The sequence below is a fragment of the Fundulus heteroclitus genome, chromosome 20, assembly GCF_011125445.2.
Source record: "Fundulus heteroclitus isolate FHET01 chromosome 20, MU-UCD_Fhet_4.1, whole genome shotgun sequence".
In the NCBI taxonomy this organism is placed as follows: Eukaryota; Metazoa; Chordata; class Actinopteri; order Cyprinodontiformes; family Fundulidae; genus Fundulus; species Fundulus heteroclitus.
This window is the reverse complement of record NC_046380.1, coordinates 2,714,680-2,736,197: the sequence shown is the minus strand read 5'-3', so window position 1 is coordinate 2,736,197 and position 21,518 is coordinate 2,714,680. Positions and strand designations below refer to the sequence as shown.

General features: G+C 42.2%; 2 protein-coding genes across 3 annotated transcripts in view; one reads left to right on the top strand and one right to left on the bottom strand.

Annotated features, from left to right (window-relative positions):
* si:dkeyp-87e7.4 (uncharacterized protein LOC557283 homolog) overlaps window positions 1–12,872 on the bottom strand; it is a 30,289-nt gene extending 17,417 nt beyond the window's left edge. The window contains exon 1 of one of the 2 annotated variants that reach the window (XM_012854825.3): window positions 12,736–12,872. The gene's annotated coding sequence lies outside the window, so the exon portion shown is untranslated. Of the gene's footprint in view, window positions 1–2,615; window positions 2,688–12,735 lie in introns of those variants that run through there. The other variant, XM_036151808.1, reaches the window with a different exon arrangement.
* LOC118567219 (nuclear factor 7, brain-like) overlaps window positions 1–21,518 on the top strand; it is a gene marked incomplete in the record, with an annotated part of 854,268 nt that overhangs the window by 712,835 nt on the left and 119,915 nt on the right.

Genomic DNA, 21,518 nt, shown 5'->3' with positions numbered 1-21,518 from the left:
AGTCCAGGCCAGTCAGTCACCTCAAAGCAGGCCTGCAGTGCCTCATAAGCCTCCTCTGACCACCTCCTCACAGTCCTTGTGGTCGTAGGCTTCCTCTTCACCAGCGGCACATAACAGGGTTTGAGGTGAACCAGGTTGTGATCTGACCTGCCCAGATGGGGGAGAGAAGTGGAGATGTATGCATCTTTAATGTTAGCATACATCAGGTCCAGTGTCCTCTCCACTCTGGTAGGGCAGCTCACATACTGTTTGAAGGTCGGCAGAACTTTCTTCATGGTGACATGGTTGAAGTCTCCCGACATGATGATGAGTGCATTAGAATTTTGTGTCTGTAGTTTGGAGATGGTGGTGTGTATGATGCTGCAGGCAGATGTTGGATTTGCAGAGGGAGGGATGTACAGGACAGCAGCGATGACATGTGGGATCTCTCTAGGCAGCTTGTAAGGACGGAGTCCAACTGCTAGCAGTTCAACATCCGGGCTACAGAGCTGTTCTTTAATGGTGATGTGACCCGGGTAACACCATCTGCTGTTTACTAAAAAGGCAAGCCCACCTCCTTTCCGCTTACTGCTCTTAGTGTCCCGGTCGGCCCGGAAGGTGCGAAAGCCATCCACGGAGACAATCTGATCCGTAATATCCTTGTGCAGCCATGTCTCGGTAAAACACATCAGACTGCACTCCCAGTACTCCAGTTGGCTCCGCGTGAGCGCCGTTAGCTCGTCCATCTTGTTGGTAAGGGACCGCACGTTTCTCATAACGACAGAGGGGAGACACCGTTTAAATCTTCTCCTTTCAATAAGCCCGTCCTGATCCTCCTTTCATCCCCAATGTTGCTTTCCTCCTCTGCAACCTTGGTGTGTTTTTCTCCAGAGTTTGGGTGGTATTTCAGCTGGTCTGGCTATCACGCCGATCAGTATTAGAGCTATCAGCTGTTCTCCGGAGTAAACAAAGGCAGCGTGTCCAGGTGGGAGCGGCATGATGAAAAAAAGCACGAATACTCTCTGAAAACGACCTCGTTAGAGAGGACAATACTTCACAGAGAAGTAACAAGAGCAATCAAAAAAAGATAAAAGTCAAAAAGCAACCTGGAGCGATGTAACAGCAGCATGCTGCTTTCGCGCACTAAACAAATAAAACCTAAGTAAAGCTAAATAAAACCGAGTAGCGATGAGCGTTCCTGGGCGAGTCAATCTGAGCACGACTGGTGAAACTGCAGCTAACAACACTCCTGTGAGAAAATCCAGACCTCACTAAGATGAAGACGCAATCAGACCTCAGGCAGCTGATGTCCGGAGAACGTTGAGAAGATTCAATGCACAGAAAGGTAGTTAAAGAATGTGCTGACCAGCTGGCTTATGTCCTCACGGACATATTTAACACCTCGCTGCCTCATTTTACGGCCCAAAAAACCCCAATTTCATCACTGAACTATTACCCCCCAGCACTAAATCCAATCATGATGACGTGCTACAAGCGACTGGTGAATGACAACATTAACACCCTCCTTTCATACGCTTGTTTGCTTACCCCTCAGACCGCTCCACAGAGGACGCAGTCTCCCCAAACTCAATCTAAACCTCGAACACCTGAAGAAAAACAACATCCATGTGTCTGCTGTTTCTGGACTTCAGCTCAGCATTCACAGCACCTGGTGAGCAAACTGACCCCCGTTGGAATCAACACCCCCCTGGCTGCTGGGTTTCCTCACAGACAGACCCCAGCCTATCCAGATCTGCAAAAATGCTTCCAGTGTCAACTCCCTTATATATTTTTATTTTTCAGCCGGTTCTCATGTTTACCTACAGCTATTTGTTTAAAAAATGTGCCTTTGAGATATTTGGTATAAAGCTTTGATTAAGAGATGCCTTTTTAAAATTCTTTTATGAAAAGAAAAATATATCAAGATAAATATTGTAATTCAATTTACTGAGATATTAGTTTTGGTCTATATCACCCAGTGCTTCCCCCCATCCATGACATTGTAGACGCTGCATGACTAGGGCTCAGACAACCATAAAAGACCTCCCACCCCCATTTTTTGCATTTAATCATGTTAAGTGACTTTTAAGACATTTTGAATGTGGTCAGGGATGGCTGATGAGGGAGACTGGCAAGGCAACAGAGGAGAGGGAATTGCAGGGAAAAGAAAGAATATCGGATGATGGTTTAATTCTACATCACAAATAATTCAATAACACTTTGACAGCTCAGAAATTAGAAAGTTAGGAAGCCTCAATTTAAGTTAGCTATCATTAAACAAACTAGCTACGTTACCTGTTAATTCTTAAACCTATAAAAAACTATTCCTGATCTGTGCTGAGCAGTGCTATTAATGTTTTTTTAAGAAGCAAATATAATTTCTCTGATGTTATGTAGCAGCCCAACCACAAAGCTTCTGCTTTGTGTTGAACTGAAAAGTAGTGATCACTTTAAAATTTAGATTCTTCAGCCATGTTTTTCTGGGTTGCTTATAGGTCTGTAACTGCTAGAAACTGAACCCCTGATTGGAAGACTAATCCAGTTTCACTCTGGATGCATGTTTAATGCACACTTTTAAAGCCTCAATTTAAGATTCATGTGGTTTTTGGTGCAGCTGCAATGAGTGCAACACATACCTGAACTTTGCAGGAACATGTCAGCAAATCTGCGATTATTGAGACAGACGAAAAGGACAAATTTAGTAAAACTGGAAACCAGTTACTTCAAAGCTATAGCTTGATATGTAATAGGCTATCAAAACAAAATTCTTTACTACATCTCTTAAATGCACCCACAACCATCCCTATTAGCGATGCACATCATTGATTAACAATTTAACCTAAAGTTGACAGATCTTGTTAAACGACTAACGATTAATTGATAAGTGGCAGAATAAAAATCTTTTAATCTGCCACTTATCAATTAATTAAAATTTATTAAAAATCTTTTAATCTGCCATTTTCTCTTGCATCCTGACAGTCTTTCCATTGAACGAAAGGCTACATCCTCCCAGACAACATAAACTGTTATTAGCTTGACAGACACTGCCAGTCTGAGAGCTACCTATTCGAGCTGCGCGACACAGCAACACAATGTCGTACCCACGATTCCTCCTGGTCACCCTCCCTCGTCCCCAGAGGTTGAGGGAGGCTTTGTGCAGCCCATACGGGACCGAGCATCATCATTTTGAGTCACAGGCTCAGCGATGCCTCAAGTCGCCAGTGCTGAGACAGATTGGGTGCAGTGGTAGAGTGATGTTAGCAGCATCATTGCTAACATGGGCTAACGTCCAAAGCAATTAACCTAAACACTATTGAACAATCCTCCCAATGCTTACGATTTCAACTCCTGAGTCTGACTCGCTACGGGGGTGACGTGTCGTGTGCCTGACTAAGGTTACGTTCACACTGCAGGTCTTGATGCTGAATTCTGATTTTTTTTTTTTTAAAAAGGTGGCCATTTATAATACTATTAATATTACCATTATACTGTCGTCAGAACAGTTCAAGACCGCAAAGTGACCCGCATGCGCAGATAACAGCAGAGCAGCAGACTGTTTACGGAAGTAATGTTGAATGTAATTGTTTCTAGAAGTGATCAATAAACTTTAGCTTAAAAAAATAACTTGAAAAGAAAAAAAATTGTGGACACTGGCTGGCATCTCTCCTTGTTGTTGTTATTAGAAAGCTGTTAAGCAACAGGAGCCGACAATATTAAGACCACATCATAGCGAGACTAAGCAAGCCAAGAAGAAAGCAGCACCGTTATTAATGCTCTTTTATGGAGCGCTAGCTAGCTAGCGAGAGACGGGAGAGTGACGTGAAAGACGGATAAAATGCGACATGACCGTTCAGACTGTGGACGCTTTGGAAAAAAAATGCGATGTGCATTAGACTTAGTACCATATATGGAAGTGCCACAGGTAGGCATTGATTACCTCGTCCTCAGTAAGTGAGGCAGCGTGGGAGGAATCTTTAGAACCTGCGCAGTGTTTGAACTGTTTAGAAGCAGTAGAGCTTTCTGAGCTATCTAAAATTTTAGCTTCATCTAAACCTTCTACCTGTATGTTAGACCCAATCACAACTAGGGCTGTGCATAAAAATCGATATAAAGATTAATATCGATATTTTTAAAAACGATTTAATATCGATATTCTAGCTTTCAATATCGATATACCTCCCAACCTCTAGGGGGCGTTTTTTTTTTTTTTTTTTCCTAGGGGGCGTTATTACAGCGCAACCATTACAGTTCACAGCGAAGGAGAGCAAGTGAGACAAATTTGTGGAACGGCCGACAGGATTTTAGAAGCTCCTTTGTCCCTAAAATCAGATGTTTGGGCACATTTTTGGTTTCTGTGACACGTTAAATGCATTGAAGCAAATGCACTTTATTTTCCTGTTAATATGTCTGTGATCAATAAATAGAACATGAACATAATATTTGGCTGATTTTGGTGATTGAATCACTGAGCATTAATTCAAAGTAATAAATATTGATATTGGAATCAAAGCAAGCTGAGCTATGTATCGAGAATCGTATCGTGAGCTGTGTATCGAGAATCGTATCGAATCGGCTCATCCTAGATGATACCCAGCCCTAATCACAACCAAGTTGTTTAAAGAGATATTCCCTCTGAATCAGTGGCACTATTTTAGACATGATTAATATATCCTTAGTAAATGGATATGTACCACAGGCTTTTAAAGTAGCTGTTATTAAACCTTTACTGAAGAAACCATCTCTTGATCAAGATGAGTTAATAAATTACAGACCTATATCTAATCTTCTTTTCTTATCTAAAATTCTTGAGAAAGTAGTTGCTAATTAACTATGTGAACATTTACAAAGTAATGACCTACTTGAGGAGTTTCAGTCAGGCTTCAGAGCTCATCATAGCACTGAAACAGCTCTGGTCAAGGTCACTAATGATATTCTCATGGCCTCAGATAATGGACTTGTGTCTATACTTGTCCTGTTCATATTAATAATAAATCTTCTTCAAACTCTAGGGTCACTTGTGGAGTACCACAGGGTTCAGTCCTTGGACCAATTCTCTTTACTATATATATGCTTCTGATTGGCAAAATTCTCACACAGGATGGGATCTCAGTGCTGCATTTGATACAGTTGATCACAATATTCTCCTACAAATATTTGAGCATACTGTAGGGATTAAGGGGAAAGCATTAGGCTGGTTTAAATCTTATCAGATTTTAATAATAAATCTTCAAACTCTAGGGTAACTTGTAGAGTACCACAGGGTTCAGTCCTTGGACCAATTCTCTTTGCTATATATATATATATATATATATATATATATATATATATATATATATATATATATACATATACATATACACACACTTATAACTTATACTTCCGATTGGCAAAATTATCAGACAGCATGGGATTAATTTCCACTGTTATGCTGATGACACTCAGCTATATTTATCCATAAATCCTGATGAATCCAATCAATTACTTCGACTGCAGTCATGTCCTGATGACATCAAAAGCTGGATGACTTTAAATTTCCTGCATTTAAATTCTGACAAGACAGAAGTTGTAATCTTTGGACCAGGGTCCTCAAAAAATAAACTTCTTAATCAATCACTTAATTTGGATGGCATTAACTTGGCCTCTGGTAATAAAGTAAAAAAATCTTGGTGTTATTTTTTACCAAGACATGTTATTTAAATCTCATATTAAACAGGTTTCCAGAGTTTCCTTTTTTCACCTCAGGAATATCGCCAGAATTAGAAACATTCTGTAAAGGGGTGATGCTGAAAAACTAGTCCATGCATTTGTTTCTTCAAGGCTGGACTATTGTAATTCTTTACTATCAGAAAGTCCACAAAATGCAGTTCAAAGCCTTCAGCTGATTCAAAATGCTGCAGCAAGAGTTCTGATGAAAATCAACAAGAGGGATCATATTTCTCCTATTTCAGCTTCCCTTCATTGGCTTCCTGTTAAAGTCTAACTCTTGGACTGAAAGAAAATCCTGAAAACCATTGAATAACTTCCAGAACAAGGTAAACTTTGAATATTCATGTATCAAAAGTGTTCAAATTAAGTTTAAATATGAAATATTGCGCATTTTTTACACCGATTATGGTATTCCGCGTTTGAGTACTGCCTCCGTTTACGATCGGCCATTTTCAAATCAATTCAATTCAATTTTATTTATATAGCGCCAAATCATGAAACATGTCATCTCAAGGCACTTTACAAAGTCAAGTTCAATCATATTTCCGACGTGTGACGTCAGTTCAAGAACACCGAGAATGCGCGAAGCGAACTTGCATAGAAACAAACAGGCGTTTACGTTGTACAACCGGTACGGCGAATAAGGATATATGGATGTTTTGCAGTATCTTCTTTCACACACCAAATCTGCTGATCCACGTCTACTTTGAGCAAGCGCTTTAAAAAAAAAAAAAAAAAAAAAAAAAAAAAAAAAAAAAAAAAAAAAAAAAAATCGCCAAACTAAGTCCACAATAAAATGCCTTCTAGGTGCGTAGTTGGTGGCTGTAGTGTCGCTTATAGACCAGTTCACTGCTATTGTTTTCATCCAGGTTTTTCGCGCATGCGTGCCGGACTGGAAGGCAGAAGGCGAACACATAGCGGGCACAAACAGAGGAAACTGACGAGTTCGCCACGTATTTTTCTTCTTTGGATAACGTATCACAAGATCGTTTTAAGAGTAAGTAGATGGTTGATGGTATCAGATTGCCAGATCCACACAGCAAAAGCCTGAAGGGACGGAGCGAGTCTGTGAAATGCTGGCCAAGGGTTCCGTACGGCGACATATACAGCTGCCTTATAAACACGCCAGGCAGTACACATGAGAGAGCATGGAAGCATGAAACCACTGGACGGCTACAATTATTTTATATCGGGACATAGACACCAGCAGCCCCGCGACCCCATGAGGGATTAAGCGGGTCAGAAAATGGATAGATGGACGTTAAGACATGTTTGTGTAACATCAGAAAGCGGAGACTGACACAGACAGCGCCTCAGCAGAGAGGAAGACCCGCCCGTTATGTTAAAAAAAAAAAAACATTGTTCACTGAGAATTATTTTGGTGTTTTTGTCTTATTAATCCTTTTCACAGACTCATGCCAGAGGGTTTGCATACATTGTACATGTACGTATATTAAAAAAAAAAAAAAAAAAATTACCGTAGTTGGTGGCTGTAGTGCAGTCCGCGGTGAAGTTGGTTTGATATTGGAAATTCAAGCTCCGCGGAGTCAGCGGGATCTAGCTCACGGTTGATCCGGTTGAAGGACTCCGATTTCGGCCAGCGTCTTTCAGCTGCTCCCTTCTCCCATACGCGGTGGGACCGTCAACAAATCTGATTTGATTTTTCTTTCTCAAGAGTGCTCCGCTGACTCCGCGGAGCTTGAATGTCCAATGTCCACGGTGGTTGGCAAAAAACAGAGCTGTTCTCGTCTACTACATGACAAAACGGGTGATTTAGAGCGTACTTTTAGTTTGTTTATTTTTGGAATCTAAACAATGCCTACGACTTGTTGTGCTCCCGGTTGCACACAGAGGCATTCCAAATCGTTGGATGTACGTTTCTGTCGTTTACCGAAAGAGGAAGGACAAAGAAAGAAATGGATATTTTCAATGAAAAGAGCGCAGGCAGACACTCCCAATAGACTGGGGGAGCCATCGTACTACGACAGAATTTGCAGTCTACACTTCATCTCCGGTAAATACAACTTAATTCTGCTCTAGTCATTGTTCTACTTAAATAGCGGCGGAGGGGAGGTGGCGATCGCTACACGGGCCGGAGTAGTAGCAGCACCCGCAGCAGCAGCAGGCTGCTCCATTACGGCGGCTCCATCACGCCCACTGTTCACGGGCGCTAGTACGTCTGTGTTTACACTGCAATGTCGCCGACACCCCCACCCATTTTAACAAGACAAAAACACCAAAATAATCCGTAGTAAACATTGTTGTTTTTTCCCTACCGGGCGGGTCTTCCTCTGCTTCCTCTGTGTCCGACGCCGCTTTGTGCTGTTGCACAAACGTGTGAACAACATCCATCCATCCATTTTCTGACCCGCTTAATCCCTCATGGTGTCGCGGGCGTTGCTGGAGCCTTTTTCCCCCGATATAAAATAATTGTAGCCATCCAGTGATTTCATGGTTTTTATGCTCTCTCGTCTGTACTGGCCTGCGTGTTTATAAGGCAGCTGTATGTCGCGGTACGGAACCCTAGGCCAGCATTTCACAGACTCGCTCCGTCCCTTCAGGCTTTTGCTGTGTGGATCTGGCAATCTGATACCATCAACCATCAACTTACTCTTAAAACGATCTTGTGATACGTTATCTAAAGAAGAAAAATACGTGGAAAACTCGTCAGTTTCCTCTGTTTGCGTCCGCCAGTGTGTTCGTCTTTTGCCAACCAGTCCGGCGCGCATGCGCGAAAAACCCGGATCAAAACAATAACAATGAAATGGTCTATACAGCAAGTTTTATCGAAATTACTTCCAAACAGCGCACATAATTCGCATATAATATACATTTCTTTACTCAGGTGACTATTTGAATGCATCTGCGTAAAAATACATTCAGTCCAAGAGTTAGACTTTAAATCAAGAATAGAATTTAAAATTCTCCTTCTAACGTATAAAGCCCTTAATAATCAAGCTCCATCATATATCAGAGCTCTGATTACCCCGTATGTTCCTAACAGAGCACTTCGCTCTCAGACTGCAGGTCTGCTGGTGGTTCCTAGAGTCTCTAAAAGTAGAATGGGAGGCAGATCCTTTAGCTATCAGGCTCCTCTCCTGTGGAACCAACTCCCAGTTTTGGTCCGTGAGGCAGACACCCCGTCTACTTTTAAGACTAGGCTTAAAACTTTCCTTTGTGACAAAGCTTCTAGTCAGAGTGGCTCATGTTACCCTGAGCTATCTCTATAGTTATGCTGCTATAGGCTTAGGCTGCTGGAGGACATCAGGGCCTATTTCTCTCACTCTGCTGAGTTCTCCTACTGCTCTCCAGTTTTGCATTGCTTGTCATCATTTCAGCTTTTAACGTTTTGTTCTCTCTCTTTTTCTTCATAGTAGGTACACCTGGTCTGGCGTTCTGTTAACTGTGACATCATCCAGAGAAGACGGCTCACCCGCTATTACCATCTAATGTAGAACAGATTACTGGATCAATGTGTGCTTCTGGGCTTTTTGTCTGTCTTGTTGTGTCTCTGCTCTGTCTTCCGTAACCCCCAATCGGTCGAGGCAGATGACCGTTCATACCCGGTTCTGCTGGAGGTTTTTCCTTCCCAACCTGTATAAAATAATTGAATTTGTAAAGTACCCTGAGATGACATGTTTCATGAATTGGCGCTATATAAATAAAATTTTATTGAATGTCCTCGAATCATTCGATGAATCATGACAGCCCTAGATGCAATAGGAAAATTAAGCTGCAGTAGCCAGCGTTCAACCCTAAGAGGGCAGCACTAAGACTATTTTAAAACAATCATCGCAGAACTAAACAAGTTCACATGCAAATGTAAAGAATTGCACAGCAACATTAAATTAGCCTTAGGCTCAGTTTATCTTAGGGCTGGACGATAATTCAATAACTATATATCGATGATACAAAAAAGGGTCAATAAAAAGTCCAATAGAATAACAGTTCTCCTTCTTTTTGCATTCTAGCCATGTAGGTTAATATTAGATCATTACATCCTCCCAGCCAATCACAGCGCAGACCCAGAACCAAGCTCCGCCCCCTTCAGAAAGTTCCGAGAGCACGCATTCTTTTTTCATTTTTAAAAACTTGTAGCTCTGGTAAAAAGTCGGTTGAATAAAGGGTTGACTTTGAATTCAGCATTTGTGTGTTCTGTGTCTAAAAAATGGGTTGCTAAGCAACAGCATAAAATGGTCAGGGCTGCACTTAAAATATATGTTTTGGATTTTGTTGATAATTATCAAAGTCGATCAATACGATTTCTGTTTTATCGATATGCTTGTTTTCTATATCATCCAGCTCTAGTTTACCAGCAAAAAAAAAAGTTGATTTTGGTGAATCAGTTGATTTTACTGACTTTAAATATTGTCGGTTTTATGGACTAAATATTGACGTAAATATTGTTATACGAACACAAGGAATTCATACTAAATGATTGGAGGCATGATAAGTCCACTTTAAAGGGTGGTGCACAACAAACGGGTCACATAACCTGCAGAAGAAAATAGCTTGTTTTTAAGAAATATACTGAGGAAAGATCTGCTGTCTCCCTAATCAGTTTTCTGACGGACAAGGATTCAAAAACTGCATTAATAAAGAGTAATCGCGTAACTATTCTGCTCTGTTATTTACTTCTCTGAGTAGACTGTACATAAACCACCATATAATGGCACTGATTGTGAAAGATGTCAAAATGCTAAATTTATAAAAGCACATGTTCTGCTGCCAATTTAAATTTGGACAAATATTGACTGGAAAAGGTTGTACAGTTAACTTGTATGAGTTAAATAGTGAACAGAGCTGTCGAGATTCGGTCGGTGCCTATAAAAGTACAGAATTCGGTACCCATCTCTAAACACTTTAAATAACTTGGCGAGGCATAGCTAACTTAGTGCTAGCAAAACTAGCTACAACACTAGGTGACCCTACCTTCCTACTAATACTGCTTTCTTTCTGCTCGCTTTGAGGCCTCAACTAACGTTGAAGCTTTTTTTACGCTGCGTTTCTCGAGTTAAGCATGTTGAAATTAAGCATGCCATACTAAGTTTGTAGCCTGTCCGAACATCCGGGCAGCTAGAGCCGTCTCCGGCAAATGTGACGTCATTTGCAACCAGCGAGTGGGGTTACTAGTTTGTTGTTTTGTTGCTTCAGTATTTATTTATTGAACCACACAGGGAAGCATAGTAGCTTGATGGGGGAGCTCAGATTAACAGAGCCCCCCCCCCCCCCCCAATTGGTGTTGTACGTCAAGCTAATAACAGCTAGCGTTAGCTTATGTCATCCGGAAGGTTTACTGACCTTTTTGTGGTACTCTCAGACATCGAAACATCATTTATTTCAACAACTACACTATATACCATCTGTTGTATCATGTTTACTGTTGTGTAGTATGCATATTTAAAACAAATAACGGTTAGCCTTGCGTGGGGTCAACTAAAGCCTGTTGGCTACAAGGATTTTTATACAGTTTAATAGGGTGTGAGAAAAGCATAATTGTTTATTTAGTACGTAATACAGCGGATGCTATAAATTGTTAAAGTATAAGGATGTGCTTTTTTTTATTCCATCTGTGTTGTACAGTTAGCTTAGCATGTAGCGCTGTTCAGCATTTATTTTTCTTGTCCATCTGCCTGGAAATGTTTCTCCGAACAACGCTTTTTATTTGTCTATCGTGTCTATAAAGAGGGTTGCATGTTTTCTTTTAGCTGTTTTCTACATTATTGCAGACTTTAAGACTTCCAGCAGCAGCTCATTATTCAGCTCAGGTAAGCAGTTGCAGGGAGGAGACAGGAGAGTTTACACGCTCCTGTAGATGTGATTATACCGAGGCATCTGTTGTTTTAACATCACTGCTATATACCATTATTTGTATCACTGTTGTTGGTATATAAAAATATGTAAAAAAATGACTTTCTGGTTTGGGAGAGGGGGTATAATACAGTGAGGGAAACCTGGAACAGCATATATCTAAGCTTTGGTTCAACAGAACAAAAATTAGCTAGAAACAGAATCGGAGCACACAACATTCCTCACGCAGAAAAATAACGCAAACGTGGGCTGTGAGTGTCCGATCAGAGCTCAGTCTAAGCCCCGCCTTTCATTACAGCTCCTGTAGCTTTTAGCGTTGATAGCGCCAGATACGCTCCACCCCCAGGGAACTATAACCTCACTTTTCACGTAATCTGACAGCTCTGTGCGATATCGTCCATGAGGAATCGTTTCTTTGAATCTCGTACAGTAAAACCGCCATCTTTAGTGCGAGCGGTTGTACACTGATCAACGGCTACAAGCGCAAATTACCAGGTTAGTACAGCAGCCAGAGCTGCCGCCATCTTGGATTTTGAACTCTGGTTTTCTGAGGACTTCCATCTTTCCTTCCTACATTTATTAGCCCTTTCCAGTGGATCGTTCCGATTTTTGGAACCCTACAATTCAGAACTTGCGAGTACGAACACAACGCACCATGTTGCTAACGTGACTGTCAAGCAAATGCGATCATGAAAACCGTAGACTGTCTCATCAAAATCACGAAAACTGAAAAGTTACAGGGCTAAAAGAACAAAGGAACCACCAGATTTTTAATAAAAAAAAAAACTTACAAATCAGCCGTAGCCACGCGCGACTGAACTACGCCGATACGTGCGCAAATTTCACGCGTTTAGCTGCTCTCGAGCGCCCCCCTCTTTGAGCCTGGACACATTTAGAAACGCCGCTTTTCTGCGTCGTTTTGCCAGAGCACAGCTTAGCCTACAGCCATGTAGCCACAAAAGGGAAGCTTCTTCACAACTTTCCGAGGCTCAGTTTGGAGATGTCGCTGTTTTTTGTTTTTTTTAACGCGGTCTTGTAAAACTGCCAGCAGCGAGCTACGGTCGCCCAACACTCTCCCAGCAAATCTTCCCCGCCGTCTGAGGCAGTTTTTCAGGCTGCCCCAGACCTCCAGCCGGCCGGGCCTCTGACCACGGCGAAGCCGACCGACGCGCAACCGAGCCGAAGCCGCCACGGGGACAAATGTAAGGTGCGCACGGAGGGTTAAAGGGGCGTAATCACCTTTTAACGGCGCTGTCTCCGCATCCTCCGGTCGCCGCTGTGTCGACGCTCCACGGTAAAATGGCTGCTACAACAGCCTGGATGACAGACCAGAGGGAAGAGGCGGAGACAGCTGCGGAGAGAGAGGAGGGGGAGGCGGGCTCAGGCAGCCCCCCTGGGGGTGGGGGTGGTGGGTAGCAGGCAACTGTTACTTCTAATAAAATATAAATCTAGAACTACAAAAAAATACAATCATCCAAAATATTACTAAAAGTTTTTTTCCCCCAACAGAAACGCTAGTAAAAAAAAAAAAAAGAGAGAGAGAAATGTTGTTTAAAAGGGGCGGGCTCTACAACTGGGTGGGGCTTCAAATTCATTAAAATAATGGCCTACATAAAAAGTGTTTTGACACTTGTCACAAGGTAAAAGGGAATAATTATTGTAATAGACGTGGATTTAAAAAAAAAAAATGTACTAACTTGATTTAAAAAATAACTTCCGGCTTTTTCCATGACCAATTAATGCGTACGCTGTGCCACAGACGGTAAGAAGCTTAAAACAATTTACCAGTGATTCTATAGCGGGTGGATGAGTACAGGCTCTACATGGTTCAGTGGGTTGCGTTTTATTTGTCGAACCGCTCCGAACGTACCCGGAGTTTGGTTTTGTCGGTTTCCCAAATAAAAAAAAATAAAAACAGACTTGGATACGTAAGCTCTGATGTGAGCTCCGACTATCCAAGATCAAGTTACAGCCTGGGCAGCTGCCTAGCTGTGCAGGTCATAGGCTACAGAAGGTGCTCTTGCCCAGAGCTGTCCCAATTATCTTTATTTTTAAAAGAAAAGCAGATGTAGAGGAGCACATTGACACAAGAACATGTTTGTGTCATACAGGTATAGAAATACTGCAACGCCTGTTGCACAACACTGGTGATATATATAGAGTCAGCCTAGTGGTTAGAGCATTACACTTGTGTCCTGGAGGTTCTGGGTTCAACTCCCACAGATTGCCTCTGGGCAAGACCCTTAGGCCCAGATTGCTCCCCTGGAGCTGTGATAGCTGCCCAATGCTCCCTAAGGGGTGGGATAAAACGCAGAAGACGAATGTCATTGTACAATTGCAATGACAAATAAAGATTTCTTTCTTTCAATTTTATTTTATTTATATAGCGCCAATTCATGAAACATGTCATCTCAATGGACTTTCCAAAGTCAAATTCAATCAGATTATACAGATTGGGTCAGATTATACAGATTGGTCAAAAAGTTTCCTCTCTAAGGGAACCCAGTTGATTGCATCAAAGTCTTGACAAGCAGCATTCACTCCTCCTGAAAGAGCGTAGAGCCACAGTGGACAGTCGTCTGCGTTGTTGATGGCTTTGCAGCAATCCCTCATACTGAGCATGCATGAAGCGACAGTGGAGAGGAAAACTCCCCTTTAACAGGGAGGAGAACCTCCAGCAGAACCAGAACCAGGCTCAGTGTGAACGCTCATCTGCCTTATAGAAGACAGAGCAGAGACACAACAAGAGAGACAAACAAGCACAGAATTACACATTGATCCAGTAATCTGTTCTACATTAGATGGTAATAGCGGGTGATCTGTCTTCCCTGGATGATGTCACAGCTAACAGAACGCCAGACCAGGTGTACCTACTATGAAGAAAAAAAGAGAGAGAACAAAAAGTTAAAAGGTGAAATGACGACAAGCAATGGAAACTGGAGAACAGGAGAACTCAGCAGAGTGAGAAAAATAGATCCTGATGTCCTCCAGCAGCCTAAGCCTATAGCAGCATAACTATAGAGGTAGCTCAGGGTAACATGAGCCACTCTGACTAGAAGCTTTGGTCACAAAGGAAAGTTTTAAGCCTAGTCTTAAAAGTAGACGGGGTGTCTGCCTCATGGACCAAAACTGGGAGTTGGTTCCACAGGAGAGGAGCCTGATAGCTAAAGGATCTGCCTCCCATTCTACTTTTAGAGACTCTAGGAACCACCAGCAGACCTGCAGTCTGAGAGCAAAGTGCTCTGTTAGGAACATACGGGGTAATCAGAGCTCTGATATATGATGGAGCTTGATTATTAAGGGCTTTATATGTTAGAAGAAGAATTTTAAATTCTATTCTTGATTTAACAGGAAGCCAATGAAGGGAAGCTAAAATTGGAGAAATATGATCCCTCTTGTTGATTTTCATCAGAACTCTTACTGCAGCATTTTGGATTATTTGAAGGCTTTGAACTGCATTTTGTGGGCTTCCTGTTAGTAAAGAATTACAATAGTCCAGCCTTGAAGTAACAAATGCATGGACTAGTTTTTCAGCATCACTCCTGGACAGAATGTTTCTAATTTTGGTGATATTCCTGAGGTGAAAAAAGGAAACTCTGGAAACCTGTTTAATATGGGATTTAAATGACATGTCTTGGTCAAAAATAACACCAAGATTTTTAACTTTATTACCAGAAGTCAAGTTAATGCCATCCAGATTAAGTGATTGATTAAGAAGTTTATTTTTTGAGGACTCTGGTCCAAAGATTACAACTTCTGTCTTGTCAGAATTTAAATGCAGGAAATTTAAAGTCATCCAGCTTTTGATATCATCAAGACATGACTGCAGTCGAAGTAACTGATTGGATTTATCAGGATTTATGGACAAATATAGCTGAGTGTCATCAGCATAACAGTGGAAATTAATCCCATGCTGTGTGAGAATTTTGCCAATCAGAAGCATATATATAGTAAAGAGAATTGGTCCAAGGACTGAACCCTGTGGTACTCCACAAGTTACCCTATAGTTTGAAGAAGATTTATTATTAATATGAACAGGACAAGTATAGACACAAGTCCATTATCTGAGGCCATGAGAATATCATTAGTGACCTTGACCAGAGCTGTTTCAGTGCTATGATGAGCTCTGAAGCCTGACTGAAACTCTTCAAGTAGGTCATTACTTTGTAAATGTTCACATAGTTGATTAGCAACTACTTTCTCAAGAATTTTAGATTAGAAAAGAACATTAGATATAGATCTGTAATTTATGAAATCATCTTGATCAAGATAAGGTTTCATAAGTAAAGGTTTTCAAACATCATCTGTGGAGTGTGCTATGAACACAATATATAAAACACAAATATATCAGCTATATACTGTATACCATAATATCAGATGCTCCATGCTAATGGACGATATGCTAATCTATGAAAAATACTAGCACCGCTCTTAAAAGCTTCAGAACTAGTGATTAATGCACTAAACCAGAGGTGCCCAACCAGTCGATCGCGATTCAATTAAATTCAGTTCAGTTTTATTTATATAGCGCCAATTCATGAAACATGTCATCTCAAGGCATTTAACAAAGTCAAGTTCAATCATATTACACAGATTGGGTCAGATTATACAGATTGGTCAAAAAAAATTCCAGGCGCCCTTTGGGGCCTCTGGCCCCCAGGGCCCATGGCCGGGACCACTTCAGTGGGGCTAGCTGCCGGCGGAGCCCACGGGCTTGTCCCCGCGGCTCTTGGGGGCGTCGGCATTGCGGTGGCCGGGGGATTTCCTCGGGGTCGTCTCTACTCTTTCCTTGTGGGGGGGGGTTGCAGATATCCTGTGTCGGCCCCTCCTGGGCGCCCTGCTTTAGGGACCCTTTGGGAGTCCGGGATTATGGGTCCCCTGACTCCTGCCACTGTGCTCGGGGAAGGCGGGCCTTTGGTTCTCCACAACCACTATCAAGCTATTTCCTTCTGGATAATTTTCACCTAAACTAGTGCACTCTCACAAACTCCCACAGGTGCTGGGTCCCAGGTATTAAATGTTCACTTAAATACAGTAATCTTATAATTTATTTATTTATTTATGTTCTTTCACTTTCTTTTTTCAGGTATCACATTACACATGTCAGTTTACATAATAATATATATGATTTAGCAATGGCATCTAGGTGTTATTCGATTGTATCTGTTGCTTTATGTCTGTTGGTTGTGCTGTTGTTTTTGCATCTCTCTTTCCAGGTGATGGAGCAGACGGATTTTTTCCTGCTTTCAGGTTTTATCATTCTCTCCCTTTTATCTCTTCTTTCTATCACCTCTACTCTTTTTTTTTTCTTTCTCTGTCACTTCTTGTTCTTCCTTTACTCTCCCATTGTAATGTCCATATAATTTGAAATTCTCCCTGCAGGAATCACAATAAAGCTATTTACAAGCATAAATCAAGTGGAGCACTATGGCGAAAGCTGTTCGCTCCACTTGTAAAAGCAAAATCTGTCGAGCTCTATCTGGCATTGAGACATCAATTCCTATTGTCACATTGCTGGACAGGACACTGGGAAAAAAAATTCCTATGTAAGGGAACCAGTTGATTGCATCAAAGTCCCGACAAGCAGCATTCACTCCTGGAGAAGCGTAGAGCCACAGGGAGAGTCGTTTTGCATTGTACATGGCTTTGCAGCAATCCCTCATACTGAGCATGCATGAAGCGACAGTGGAAAGAAAAACCACCCATTAACGGGAAGGAAAACCTCCAGCAGAACCAGAACCAGGCTCAGTATGAACGGTCATCTGCCTCGACCCACTGGGGCTTAGAGAAGACAGAGCAGACACAACAAGACAGACAAAAAAGCACAGAAGCGCACAGGTTGACAGGTTTGATCTTGGGTCAGGCTTTTGTCGATCGTGAGAATTACAGAACTTTTAATTCATTTTTCAATGCTGAGCATTAATCCTATGACTGGACTCTCAATTCTCACGCATTTCCCTGACTTCACATGCCACATATGGCATTTCTCACGCATCAAAAGATAATGGATCATATGGGCTGCGGATGATCCATTCACAGCACTGTCCATCCAGAGCTCAGTCTAAAACCGGCCTTCTGCAAAGCTGTTTCGGCTTCTATCACAGTTTGTACCCATCAGTAATTATTCCTGCTGCAGTTCGTGTTAACAGAGCAGCAGGACGATAACCTGACTCTAGCCAGATGTATTTCGCTCCGCCTAGCTCCACTCACATCCATCTGGGACATCTCCATAGGAATTGCCTTTTTTGAAGGCTGGGCCTTATCAAAAATCCTTGCATATGATTGGATAAGCCACTTGTCTGTCATCTTTATTGACGTGCTATTTCAACCACTCACACCGAAGCTAACCCGTGACGCTGTGAGAGCGACGCAGGAAAAAACAAAACTTTTTTTTTTTTTTAATGTGTTTGCGGCTCTAGTGGCACGCGTTTTATTGACAGTGAGCTGACAGGAAGAGGAGGGAAGACAGGCGGCAAAGCGCCGCAGGTCGGAGTCGATCCCGGGCCGACCGCGTCGAGGACTAAAGGCCTCCTAATATGGTTTGCGCTAACCGCTCCGTGTTTCATGCTATTTTGTTTAAAGACAAAGAACCAGTGGTTCTGCGGTGGGCTGCTGCATTGCCTTGCGCAACAATGGCGGTAAAATCTGCCTACCTCAAAGCCTCAAACCTGTATCATTAAGTAAAAATTATGCTGGAACCAGATGTTACCAAATAGTGATTTTTTTTTGTCACTTAGGAACCAGAGAGGCGCAGAGCTTAAAAAGCTGCGCCTATACTTGTCAAATCTGAGGTTGCAATGCATAAAAAATGCTATATTTCCTATAGGATTCCCCATTTAAGACTATTGGTGGGTTAAAAGCAAAGCGTAGAAAGTCATTATTCTGTCTGCTCTGGCCACAAACAAAACACGCTCAGAGAACAACTTCAACTTCACCTTTGGCTTGGTAATTACGCACCAGAGTGCCCTGCGCCGTAGAGTAGATTTGTCTGGTCTGTGCGGAGACCAGACAAATCTGGTCTCTGCAGAGGTCTGGTCTTTTTAAAAAGACCAGACCTTTTTAAAAACTAATAATATTCTCAAATCAACATTATTTCTACAATCTAAAAACTAGTAATGCAAAACAGAATAAAAAGGTAAAGCCAGCAAAATGTAAATGCAGATCCACAAAAACAACCAAAAAAACCCCGTCAAAAACTAACATCTCAAACTGTTTTTTTAAGAGAAAATTCAACATAGAAAGTGAAATAGCCTGCCTGATTTACAAAGCTACTTGAATCCAGAGTTTTACGCAACGGCAGAGAAAGTGTGGTTACCTCTTTGCACTCTTTGTTTTTCAGATGACTGATGAAAACTGATCTGCAGATATTAGCAAGAGAGGGAGTGTGCAGATGAAGCAGGTCTGACAGATCATGGAAAGCAAGGCCATTAAGTTATTAAAAAATAAATAAAAGAATTCTAAAATCAGTTTGAATGTCAACCAGTAGCCAATGAATTGCTGCTAAACTGGACAAATGTGCTCTCATTTTCTGGTAGCAGTTAAAAGACGAGCAGCATGATTTTAGACCAGCTGCAGTCAAGCCACAAGAGTTTTATTAACCCTAGAGTAAAGTGCAGTGCAGCAATCTAAGCAAGTTGTAATTAAAGCATAGATAAAAATCTTTAGTCAGCTGTCTTTAGTCACACATAACTGATGCTCATAAAACTGATGAACTTACGTACACGCAACGGGTCTCAAATGTTTACCTTCTGCATATATGTGTCTTGTGTTATTTGTGCTTTTCGTGTAATGAGGGGTTTTTTGTCGGTTGTTTGACTCTTTATTTGTGAGAGCATAAATTGTCAAGCATATGTCTTTTTTTCTCCCTCCCCTTCCCCCATGTTGTTGAAATCTTCTTTCAACCGATAAGTGCAGCGCCTTGTGGACAGTATTGTCCTTGGCAGCACGGCCTCAGTGAACCGTCTCCCCCCTGAAATGTTTGTGATGTTTATGTGATGGTACTGAAACAGCAATTTCCCTCTGGGATTATTAAAGTATATCTGATTCTGATTCTGTTCTGTCTCAGTTTGAAAAAGCTGAACCGGACCACAGATTTTAACTGTGCAATAAAGTTAAAATTATTCTCAAGTCTTAAACTCAGGTATGTAGCAGTCAGTGTCAGATACTGACTTTAAGGTCAACACTGATGTTAGAGACATCAATGAGCCCAAACAACACGAACTGGTGAAGAATCTCAGTCATCCAGGTCATGGTCATTCCAAAAAAGCAACTGGACTTTTTTCCAAGTTTGAAGACATTTCGCTTCCTATCCAGTGTCATGGTTTTTAAGTGTTTGGCCCACATGCAGACACAGGAACAGTAAGATGTTAAGATGTTTATTTTAAGGCTCAACAAAGAGGAAGCACACGCTGTGTGCGACAGGCGAGGTCTGAACGTCAGACCTGGAACGACTGCAGGACGAAAGAGGATATGTTTACTAAGGATCAAACCAGGGGGAAATGTTCCAGAAGCTGCGGCGCTTACTGTTTGGTTGCGGAGACCTGTGCGTGGGGGGGGGGGGATTCTGTGTCCGTAACTCGCTGATGGTAACTGGTGGCTGAGTGACAGGAGGGCTGGTAGATGGAATGTAGGTGAGGGGCCCGGACAGCACCACTGTGATGGCAGGCAGGAGGAGCAGCTGGAAGAACCGGAGTGTAGCTGATGAACCAGGTGAATCCAGGAAGGAGGTTATCACGCCCAGCTTGGTACCACCAAGGGGGTTTGAGTGGAGATGCCAGAGCAAAATCTGAGCGGCGGGGATTCAGATGACTGGTTCACTGAGCACGACGCCAACACAGGTGAGTAAATCCAAACACGAAAAACTGGAGAAGAACAGGAGACAGGATTACTCCAAAAACAGGGTTTCCAAAAACTCACAGGTAGGAAGCGCAGGAGACAGATCAGTGGCTTAGGCATACCACGATGGGGTAACACTCTGGCGTCTTCCAGCTGTCTGTGTACTCCTTTTAAAGCCCGAGACAAAGGTTCTTTGATGAGTCGCCATGCCCACCCGTGAACTGCAGTCACCTGTGAAGCAGAGTTAGAGCACGGAAAACAGAGAACCCTGACATCCAGAAAGCTTTCTCAATTCAAAATGTCTGAAGTAGTGTGGAGTAGCAATCTTTATAGACCAACTCTGTCCGTGACCACCACCAAGGATAGCTGGGTGTTATTGATGAAGAGGCACTCCGGGATATAGTGGTGTTTTGTTACCGCTTTTGCCATGCAGGGTGAATTGGTCCATATGATTTTACCCATAATAGAAATTTAATAATAAACCCCCTGTAGTGGCTCATGATAGTTTGGTCCCAGCCTAATTGTCACCAGGGCTCTCGCCATCTGCACGGTGACTGTGTTGAATATCCAAGGCAACTCCCTTTAACATGTAGGAGATTCAGCAGCATTGTCTGGGGTTGGTTTCTTTATCTGGCCTTCCCAGAACATGGGCTGACTTGGTTGCCAATACACGTGTTTTTTTTTAGATGAACCCAGAAGGCAAATAGAAAATTAGCTCACCTTGTGACACTTTTACACCTTCTTGCATAAACATTGCTTTCTTTTCCTGTCCTTTTTACAATAACGACATTTGGCGTTATTGGTATCAGTCTTTGGTTTTCCGCCTCCATCACCATGTCAAAGAGAACACGTGTAGCACTCTGTAGATATCGAATACCTCTACTTCCTGCTTCTGTCCCTTACGATGGCCAATCTTCAGCGTTTTGTGTCTATATATATCCAACTCTGCAAGAATACTGACAACCTCCATTCCATCCATCCATCCATTTTCCTAACCGCTTAATCCCTCATGGGGTCGCGGGGGTTGCTGGTGCCTATCTCCAGCGTTCACTGGGCGAGAGGCGGGGTACACCCTGGACAGGTCACCAGTCTGTCGCAGGGCAACACAGAGAGACAAACAGGACAAACAACCATTCACACCTAAGGACAATTTGGAGAAGCCAATTAACCTAACAGTCATGTTTTTG